The sequence below is a fragment of the Ambystoma mexicanum genome, chromosome 3q (genome assembly GCF_040938575.1).
Source record: "Ambystoma mexicanum isolate Mex_15411 chromosome 3q, UKY_AmexF1_1, whole genome shotgun sequence".
Lineage (NCBI taxonomy): Eukaryota > Metazoa > Chordata > Amphibia > Caudata > Ambystomatidae > Ambystoma > Ambystoma mexicanum.
Window position 1 is genome coordinate 987,433,929 of NC_090926.1, and position 11,799 is coordinate 987,445,727.

The window sequence follows — 11,799 nt, forward strand, 5'->3', positions numbered from 1 at the left end:
CACACGATTGGCCCTGTGCGAGCGGGGTACGTGTGTTACTGGGGTGCGCGGGATCTTTCACACACGATTGGCCCTTTGCGAGCAGGGTACGTGTGTAACTGGGGTGCGCGGGAACTTTCACACGTGATTGGATCTGTGCGAGCAGGGTACGTGTGTAACTGGGGTTCGCAGGAACTTTCACACGCAAATTTGCTGTCAGAGCAGGTTACGTGCATCCAGTGTGGTGCGCGGGGAGTCCTACACATGAATTGGCAGTGTGGTCCTCCCAGGTATCCCCTCTACCCCCTCCATGTCCCCTGCAGGCAGCCAACACCACAGGGGACTACCCTGCACTCCTGGACATGTCCCACAGGCAGCCCGTCCACCATGGGCATCCCCCCCAGCCAGGCCACGTGTCACGTTGCACTTGGGATCACCAACTCATGTCCCCCTGCACCCACACCCCCCATCAGTGAGGGGCACCTGCCAGCAGGCCCCCACTCATGTCCCCTTGCACCCCCACCCCCATCAGTGAGGGGCACCTGCCAGCAGGCCCCCACTCATGTCCCCCAGCACCCCCACCCCCCAGCAGTGAGGGGCACCTGCCAGCAGGCCCCCACTCATGTCCCACTCATGTCCCCCATCACCCCCACCCCCATCAGTGAAGGGCACCTGCCAGCAGGCCCCCACTCATGTCCCACTCATGTCCCCCAGCACTACCACCCCCCAGCAGTGAGGAGCACCTGCCAGCAAGCCCCCACTCATGTCCCACTCATGTCCCCCAGCACCCCCACCCCCCATCAGTGAGGGGCACCTGCCAGCAGGCCCCCACTCATGTCCCACTCATGTTCCCCAACACCCCCCAGCAGTGAGGGGCACCTGCCAGCAGGCCCCCACTCATGTCCCCCAGCACCCCCATCCCCCAGAAGTGAGGGGCACCTGCCAGCAGGCCCCCACTCATGTCCTCCAGCCCCCCCCCCAGCTCCCAGCAGTGAGGGGCACCTGCCAGCAGGCCCCCACTCATGTCCCACTCATGTCCCCCAGCACCCCCACCCCCAGCAGTGAGGGGCACCTGCCAGCAGGCCCCCACTCATGTCCCACTCATGTCCCCCAGCACCTCCATGCCCCAGCAGTGAGGGGCACCTGCCAGCAGGCCCCCACTCATGTCCCCCAGCACCCCCACCCCCAAGCAGTGAGGGGCACCTGCCAGCAGGCCCCACTCATGTCCAACTCATGTCCCCCAGCACCCTCACCCCCCATCAGTGAGGGGACCTGCCAGCAGGCCCCCACTCATGTTCCATTCATGTCCCCCTGCACCCCCACCTATCAGTGAGGGGCACCTGCCAGCAGGCCCTCACTCATGTCCCACTGATGTCCCCTAGCAACCCCACCCCCCAGCAGTGAGGGGCACCTGCCAGCAGGCCCCCACCCATGTCTCCCAGCAGCCCCACCCCCCAGCAGTGAGGGACACCTGCCAGCAGGCCCCCACTCATGTCCCACTCATGTCCCCCAGCACCCCCACCCCCCATCAGTGAGGGGCACCTGCCAGCAGGCCCCCACTCATGACCCCCGGCACCCCCACCCCCCATCAGTGAGGGGCACCTGCCAGCAGGTCCCCACTCATGTCCCCCAGCACCCCCACCCCCCATTAGTGAGGGGCACCTGCCAGCAGGCCCCCTACTCATTCCCCCCCAACATGTCAACATGACCCACAATCATGGCCCTCATGGCCACCAAAATCCCATGGCACGCCACCCTTGCCCAAATAACCAACCAAGCATAACATACACCTCACATTCAAATGCCCATTGCATGAAACAACCCAAATGGCATGTATGTACATCAACACATGTCCGTCACACACACACACACTGGTTGTCATTGATTGTGTAAACCCACATTTTCTCATGCATTAACCCAATGAGCGAATCCCATACATGGAACAAAAATATGAAAATGTATTATGTACAAAAATAAAGCAATGAAATGAAAGCATAACAAAATAGCAAACATTAAATGAAAAGCATGTGCAAAAGATGAGTAAATGAAAAGTACAACCAATCCAAAGTAATCCTAAAGAAAAATAGTCAAAACTCTCCCTCCACCAACGCAAATCCAAAGGAAACGTAAAAAAGAAAAATCCATTGATCCATGGTGAAATCAAAAGAAAAAGTTCAAAATAATCCATTGTCCAACTATGTACAATCCATTTTCAAGGGTCCATGAGCCCAACGAAAGAAATGAAACCTACCTAAGAAACTACCTAATAAAAAAAATATATACAAATGTATGTGGCATAGTCCATTCACCACAAATCAAAACAAAAGCAAAAGGAAACCTAACTCTAAAAACTCTTTACAATGGCAGCGGGCTAGTCCGATGGCTCACTTTTCGATGTCCCGGGCCAGGGCATCATCGAACTCCCGAAGGTGGTCCTCTTCCATGGTCCCGAGGGTTCGCAGGGACGATGACATGTTCACCTCCAACTCCCTGCAAATTGCCTCGAGGCACTCGGCCCGCCTCAGTGCCCTCCGCATGGAGTTCTCCACCCTGACCATCGTGAGCCGTGCCTCTTCTGCCCGCTGCAGCTCTGCATCTATGGTGTGGCCCAACCGCTGCCACATGGAAGACACTTCCAATCCTGGGTCCTCCTGCCCTCTGCCCGATGCCTGCCCCTCGGATGTTGAACGCCCCGAGCCATCATGGCTCCCACCATGTTGCTGCTGCTGCTGCTGTGCCTGTGCCTGTGCCCCTGCTCTTGCTACCTGCACGTTCTCCTCTGGCTGGGGTGCAGTTGTTGAGGTGGCCACCCCTGCTGGACGTCTGACTCCCGACTGTGGCAGGGATGTGTCCTCCACCAGCCTGGCTGCAGGGTCAGAGGCAGCTCCACAGGGTACCCAGTGATACATGGGTGGGAAGATGGCATGGAGGACGACTGGCGCATAGGGGGTTCAGGTGAGGAGGGGGTCGGAACAAGGTCCAGCAAACGGAGGAATCCGCCCCTGGTGACCCGTCCCAGTAGGTCAACGCGGTCAATGAGGCATTCGAGATGACGTGCAGTGTCCGAAAACACTGCAGGTCACCTCGCATGCCCCGTTGACACAACGCCATCCCACTCAGGACAGGCTCAACCCGGTCCCGGATAGCCACGTCCGCAGGGAGAGGAAGGCCAGTTGTTGTAAGCGGATCCCCTCCCTGAAAACGGGTCTGGACGTAGGCATCCTGCTGGTGCAGGATGATGCAGTCACAGGATCGGGGACAGGATTACACACAGGCACCTCCGCGGCGGCCTGTGCTGCCTCCTGTCCCTGCCCCTGCACTGCACCACTAGCACCAGTGGAATCCCCACCTCCAGACCCCGTGTCTGTTCCTTCCACGGCCTCCTCCTCCACCAAACCCCCCACCAACCTGGATGACTCCGTGCCATCTTCCTCCATCTGACCCTGTGGGGTCTCAGCTGCCCCTTCTGCTGCCGAGGAGTCCAACTCCGACCTCCGCCTCTTGGACCTACCCTCGGCAGCTGCGGCCTGGGACGCGGCACCGGACTCCTCACTCCCTGACGAGATGACAACCTGGGAGGGGAGCCGGACCTTGCGTCTCCGGCTGGCGGTGCGATCCCTGCCGCCTTGCTCCACAGCACCCTTTCCACCCTCTTCATCAGTTGACGCTGCAGACAGGGAGAGATAGGACACAGGCATCAGGGCACTGTACAATGGACTGATACACACATGACAGTTGCACATGAGTGGCAGTGTCACACTTCAGATATGGCATCACAATCGCCAACACACATGTCATTTCAACTCACACACATGAGCAATTCCACAGCAATATTGCACCAGGCAGCACCATCCATACACATACAACAGCATGAGCAGCCGAAGGTGAGCCTTACATCACATGAAACATGGGGAGTGCACAAGACATGCACACACGCCACCACACTTACATACATGTGTACATCTCCTCCAACTGTCGCAGTGATGAGATCGCCATCCATGTCACATCTGGCATTCAGCCTTCTACATATCAGTGTCACATGCATCCATGTTGCATCACAGTTGCACACTTGTCAAATACACACACATGCACATGTACAGAGTGCAGACACATGCAGCTGGAACCACCATCCATGTGTGACACCACAACCATGCCAACGTACATACACAGAAATTCAAACATGTGCGCTCCCACATCTGCATTTGGCCTGCATGCTTACCAACACATACACAATCGATGTGTCTCACACATGAGAGGACTCACATGTGTCAGCCTCATGCCCCTGTACATACACATCCCTACATGGCCCTACAAAAACACATGTGCAACCTGCACACTAATGGCACACCACGACACTCACAGCGTCCAATCAGTATGCATGTACACTTAGCGCTCGACTCAAAGCGTCAGCACACGTACGCGATTTCATTGGGCCAAAGGCCTTTAGCGCGTAAGCGCTTCTGTGACGTTACGCGCGTGGGCGTTTCCCTCATGACGTGGGCATAGTGGTTCAGCGCGCGTGAAAAAACTGCACATCCACATGTGAATGCGTGTAATCTGAGGAAAGGGCCTACGCGTGTAATTGACGTGCCGCGCACGGGCGGTTCCATCAACACGGGTGCATGTTCATCGTACACGTCCAAAAACTGCACATCCAAGTGTCAGCTCGTGTAATTGGAGGAAAGGGCCTTAGCCCATACACGCGTAAGTGAGGCTGTACGTGTGGGCCGCTTTAAAAGGTACGTGTAGGACCCCATTTCCTTGTACATGCTTTTCGTGGAGAGCGAGTGGGTGAATTCTGTACTTCTTGTCGGTTCACACGCGATTACTTCACAGTGTTTCAAGTTCGTACTCCCTGTTACCACCGACAGCGTTCATTTTGTTTTTGGGCCTGTTTCCTCAAACAGCGTTCACTTCTTCTTTTGTCCTGTCTCCTCAGACAGTGTACAATTCTTCTTTTGACGGGGGTGTGGCCAACGCGCACACGCGCGTTTTTTTCACATTCTTTTTCCAGGCAGACGGTGAGTCGGGCACGCATTTACCAACTGTGCTTGCCCCGTGTGACGCGTACCCCTTCAGAGGTCATTGTAGGATGCGTGTAACATGCGTACACTTCTTTTTGTGTTTCTGGGTGCCACAGCGTAGTGCGGGTTAATTTTTCCACGCACGTGGTCTACGAGGGGTTGCGTGCACGTTACTTTTTGTTTTCAGGGTGCCTGTGCGTTGCGTGACTCGTCATCTTCCCCCAGGGGTCACAGACAGCCTTGCTAGAGCACTAGGGTTCGAATTCCATCTAGTACCCTACCCCTTTCACCCCCAATTGCCCAGTACAGTTGTTTACTGCAACTCCCATACACACAACAACATCAGTGTCATGGTTGGGAGGAGACCAAGTGGTAAGAGAGGCAAAGGTAGCCGACCTCCAAAAAGTGGGTGTGGTGGGCGCGGTAGGGGTTGTGGCCAGGATTTTCAGGGTGCCCCTAGACCTCCATGTGTGGAGGACCAATCAGCTCAGCCCTTGTTGGACCAGCCTGACACGGCACAGGATGACTCTCAGGCTGACTTCCAGGTCAGCAAGTCTAAGCCACGTGTGCCGGCGCAAGTTGGTGTCACCAGGCAACGTGGATCTGGGGCAGCGATGTCATCTGCTGCCCCAAGTAGGCAGGGTGGGGAGGCTGCAGGGGCAGCTGCAGCTCTGTCCATCCCAGCTCTGAGTCTCCCAGCCGGGACAGTGTTGGTCCTGGTCCATCAAACTGACAGTGCCCCTGCCAACATCACACTTCAGCCAATGCTTGCACCACGACCTATGGTCATTGTGCCTTCGCACACTCCCAGTACCCAGTCCACCTGCGCTTCTGCCCCTACTGACCAGAGCGGCGCAAGCCACTCAGGCTCTGCTCCACCTTTGAAAAAGAGGAAGAAGGGTGCTCTGGCACTACAGGCTGAGACCCCAGACACGGCTACACAGTCCGGCACGTCAAGGAAGCCTAGCTTTAATGACCCCGAACTTGATGCACTTGTGACCTATGTGTCGGCACATAGCCATGAAATGATGGTGACTGCAGGGTGCAAGACCACACCTGGTCAACGTAGGGCACACTGGCAGACCATCGCGGACCACATAAGTGCCCTTAGATTTGTGAGGCGCACAGCTGATGATTGCTACGAGCGGTGGAATGACCTTAAAAGCAGAGAAAAGAACAAGCTGGCCTCAAATCATGCCGCTACTCTGGTGACTGGCGGTGGGTCTCCACCAGAGGACAATGAACTCACTGAACACAAGTCTGTTGCTGGGACTTTCGTCACAGTGGAACAGATCCAAGGTGTGGGAGAGATACCTGATTACGACACATTGTCCGGTGAGTGCCCATGCATGTGTGTGTAATTCATGTGTATGTTGTTTGGGTGACGGGTTCTGATTGAGTGCCAAGTGAGGGTGTGTACTCCTGAGTGTTATGGGTCATCCATGTGCTTCCTCCAATACATTCACGTGCCTTTGATTTGGGTATGACAGTATCCCTACTGCCCACAGTAGCCAATTAGCCCCACATTACTGCTGTTGCACTTGAGCTATCATCTTGCACCAACATTGTTCTGATTTTTTCTGTGTTCATTCAGGCTGATTGTTTAGATTATCTCATTTTTCATATGCTTTTTTCATCCCTAATGCCACATATGTGACATGCTTCTGTCATTGTTTACACCCCACATTGTGCCACTTTAGATACCTGGTTATGTGAATGATTAAACCATTCAGGGCGGGGGAGTATTGGCCTGCTGAAATTTATTTTTAGGGCCTGTTTGCATGTGGAACATGATAGTTGTTTCCTGTCATGTTGAAGTGACCAGCCATTGATGTGTACATCTGCCTACAATCACTGCCTAATTGTACACTGGATGTGTTGCAGTGTGCGGCACATGCATATTTTGCAACACTATTCTGCATTAATCTTCTCATCATGTCCATGTGACATGGATGTTTGACAGTACTCATTCCCTGACATATCGCTGTAGTTGTCTAATTTACCATGGCTATGCTACATGACATCTGTGTGCTGGCATGTGTCATGTATGTGTATTGGACATGCCACTCACAGGTTGATGTGTGATGCCAGTGCTACACGACATGCTGCAAATGTGTTGCTTTTCCATCTTGGTGTCCTCATTGTCTGCCTTTTTGACTCCCCTTCAAAATCATTGACAGTGCATGCATGCCAGGGTTATAGTCATGTGGGACATGTGTAAACCATGTACAGGATCTTTGTCTTGTCAGGCCTATGTGTGTGCTATGGTGCTCATGCCTGTTTCCATTTCTTGTATTTCATGTTTTTGCAGGTGATGACACACTTGATGCTGGTGAGGTTCAGGAGATGGTGCAGACCCAGGAGGATTCTCAGCCACGACCAGGTACCAGTGGGGGACATGGTGTGGTGGTGGGTGAAAACACTTTGGTACTGCAGACCATACTGTCGAGGGGTGCCTCTGGGTGCAGCTCCCCAGACCTCTATTCAGGTGCTGAGTCGGATGATGAGACTTATGTGCTGTCGCAGGTCAGTGCTTCTGGCAGGGATTCTGTTCTGTCCAACCCACCTGAACCAGGGGGAGAACCCTCTATGGGGATGTCAGTGTTGGTAGATCCGCCTTTGGTGGTTACAGATGCAGGGTCACACTCCACAGCATCTGATCCAGTTGGCGTCCAACAGGGACCGACGGGTGGCACTGGAGACTCTGCACAAATCCATATCAATAGAGTCTCTGGGCCACAGGGAAGCCCTGAGGGTGGAACTCCATAACCTCAGGCAGAGTCTGCTTGAACTTGAGGCTTCCCAAAATGTTAGGGCAGAACAGCAGCTGGAGCAGCTCACACGTTCGCTCTCAGCTGAGCTGCAGGCAACACGTGAGGAGATCCGGGCATCCCGCGAGGCCATGCGTGCAGAAGTGCAGGCAACCCGTGATGTGCTGCATGGGGATCTCTGCACTTTAATCCTCCAGAATCAGACCTTCCAGACCTGCATGCTTGCTGCCATGGAGGACCATACCAGGGCTTTGCGTGGGCTGGCTCCCATAGTGCCACCACCTCCTGATGCAGCAGCAAAGGGTGAAGAGAGCGACAGCAGTTCTCCCACAATGGCATAGCCATGCAGGCCATGCAGGCCATGAGCCCATGGAGGTATTATTTTTTTCGCAACATCCACGCAGGTGGGTGTTGGTGTGCACCCTGTCCTCGAACCTCCTGGGTGGCCTCCCCCCCAGCTCCCACATGGCCATTTTTGATATATTTCTTTTTTACAGTGTGTTGCCTTGTGTGGCACACGTGGGCATCCACTGTATTCCGGCTGGGCACATGCAGGCTTGTCCTGAGTTTGGGTTAGATGCTTGGGTTCGTGACACACACACCCCTCCTGCTTCCCATTTCCATGGGCTTGCAAAGGGTGTGACCAAGTGACAGTGACTTACTGTCATGATGCCTACCTCTAAGGAGCCAGGCCGGGCCCAGCAACCCCAGAGGCAGACATCATTTTCCCCAGGGAAGTCTCAGCGGGCCCAAGTCGGGGCCCTTTGGACTCAGTCCTGGCGCCTTAGGCGCCAGGCTCATAGCGGACCCCAGTCCTGGCGCCTTAGGCGCCAGGCTCATAGAAGAGGATATGTGTTTAATTGCTTGGGTGCACACTTACCTGATGCAGACCTTGCTGCTTCATCCAGGCCCTCTTGAGGCCTGAATGGGACTACTTAACCTGTAGGACTACTTCACCACCCGGGTGTGGTCGGGGAAGGATACATACCTGATTGGTGGAAGGATACACACCAGGAACTTCTTCCAAGGCTATTTAAACCCCACCCGAACAGCCACACATGCTTCGCGTTGTTCTGCACCTAGCAGCTGGACGCTCACCGTGTCAGCCCCTGCATCCTGACTTCAGCCACGCCTGCCAGCACCCTGGAACACCTGCAAGGGGAGAAAGGAAGAGAATAGGAGATGAAAAGCCCTTACCTGCTAAATCTGCATCCCGGAGTCATTTCTCCAACGGCCCTGAAAAGGAAGACATCATTTTAAAGGCATTTCGTTTCGATCGCTGCAGCGCTGCATTTTACTCACCTTTGCAAGGCGCTTCCATCTTCAGCAGCGATCTTCCGGATTCAGCTACGCCCCGGCGCCTAGAGAAAAAAAGACAAGAACAAAGGTGAGAGGGAGAAAAGGAATAAGGAAAGCTCAGTTTCCTTTTAAGTCTTACCTGTTGGATTATTCCCACTGCATTTCGGGTCCTGCCGCTTCCTGGCATCTCCGGACCCCGGCCCCTATGGGGAAAAAAGACAAAGACATTGAATGAGCGAATGCAAAGACATTACCTGAGCGCTCATCCAGAACTGTTTCACTTCGGGTCGGCGCCATATCTCCGGCACTCCGAACCCCGGCCCCTAAGGGGAAAAAGACATAAGCATTAGCGCTTGCTGCAATTAGACAACGAACATTATTATTAAGCTTGAACTTTTGAACAGAACTTTTACAGCGCCTTACCTGAACAGTCAAGCTTACCTGAACTCCCATCAATCCTCAATCCAGTGAAGTAACTGGGTTTCAACGCGCCCCTGCATCAGAAGCAGGATGGAGAGCTCATCCTTCCAAACCCTAAGGTGAGGCTTCACAGGGAATCGTGGAGGAGGTATCGTGGAGGGTTGGAAGGGAGTGGGAGGCTTGAGCATTGTTCCACAGTTGGTAATACTCCCTTTTCACGCACAGGAGGGTATCCAACGAGCCAGGGAAGCCAGAATAGAGGGGCCCTTCCTGTCCATCTTCAGAGTTCTGCGCCTTCGACGCCGCGCCTCCGTGAGAACCAGGTGAGCGTTACACTTACACAGTGACATTGGGCTCCCATGAGCTGTGTGGGCAGTCTATAGTCAATACTGTGTGTACATCCCTAGTGGGTATTGTTGTTGTATTGTACACTGCATGGTGTATTGATATGTGCTTGTGCATCCATGTCTTCCTCCTAATTTGCAGGTTCCTTCCTCATGTCTTCACAATGCGTCTCCTTTGCAGATGGAGTTCATGTTGTATGCAGTACACTGACACATTTGCGTGGCAGCAACACTCTACAGTTGGAAGAGGTCGATGTGCTGGCTTATTCAGGTTGTAAGACTACCACTACTTTGACTTAGTACTGTCATGTTTTGCAATGTTTCATGGTATGTTGCTGTATTGTGTTGGTGGTAAGTATTTGTTCATGTGTGCTGTTTGTTATTGATTACTGGGAGCATATTGTCTGTGGGCAGTTTCGATTTTGGACAGTGCACTTTGTGACACTTGTGTCAGGTCTTGTGCATTGCTTTGTTTGCTTTCACATTGCATGACATGCCATGGTGTGTTGGGTGGTGGAGCTGGGGAGGGGTTGGGTGACATGGCGCTATTTTCATGTTGTATTTTGCAAGGGGGTAGTCATTCATGCAGCATAAATGTGTGTTTTCTTGTGACACAGCATTGGCTGTCTTTCGGCAGGTAGGTATGCACACAATGTAACAATTCCAGGTGACCAATCTCAGGTATGGTTGTGACAGTTGACTGTCCCTTATGTCATCATCATTGATTGTCAGCTGGTATGTGCCAGGGCTGTGTGCACTCCACAGGGGTGTGATTTTAGGTGAAGTAATTAGCCACCAGATGCATACGGGCTGCCTCACCATGTGCCCTTTCCCCTCCCATGCACAGCAGCCGTGCTTGTGGTTGCGGATGTGGGGGCACCACCATGTTGAAGTGGGAGAATGGGACAAAAGACTCCCCCCAATCTCCTTGCGCCCCTGGCCTAGAGGATCGCGACCCAGACACCCGCCACGAGATGAATTTGCCTATCTACCAGATGACCAAATACCCTGGTACAGGAACATACGGATGTGCCCATCGGCCTGCCCACCAGCCTGCCCTGCTGAAGCCGACACCTGCGGCATGGATGAACTCGACTAATCCTTTCAACAGTAAATAAACACATTGTTAGAGATGCCATGACGACCTACCTAACTGTCAGAACACCTGTGCAACCATACACACTGGACACCCCCAATCCACACGAAGAACATATTCAGTGCTATGACGTAGGTGACGGACACACCCACTGACGCGCATCTTCATTATTTTTCACATAGGTTTTCCAAAATGCAGAAACGCAAGACGCACAAAGCACTCATCTAAAATGCTTGCTGACGCTTCTCCTAACCCTTGCATTGTGATGAAAATACAACGAAGACATGATACTGCCTATGAAGCACTGTAATACTGCAACTCAAAGTGCCGTGCATTAAACATCCCCACCTATGCACCAGGCCCAAGTAGGCCGCAAGCAAGAGCCTCCACGAACATTGAACGAGCAAGAGTACAATTGCTGACCCTGCAGAACGAGCCCAGCGAGAACTGACAGCCAAGGGAGCGATGTTGCAACTCGCATGCCACCAGCCGACGCCAAGGTCGCACCTGCAAGCTAAACCAGACACACAGTGGAAAATACAACTCCAAATGTGCAGAATTCTGCCTCAACCACGGTCTCTCCTCACGTGACCAAGCCAAACCTGACAGGGTGCCAGACCCAGGAGGGAGAAGTCGCCTGGGTCCCACGTTTGAGACACAGGCTGCAACAATGAAATGACCCAATGGACACCTACAGCGATGGGAATAGTCTGCTCTCAGGCATATGAGCAAATCCACGCATTGTCTGCACAAACACATAGTTACATATTGTTGCAAATGACAGGTACACCGCGAGCTGGGAACAACGATGGTCCCAGGCTGGGGGGCTCGCGAGTGGACCAATCAGAACATGGGGCACTCATCAC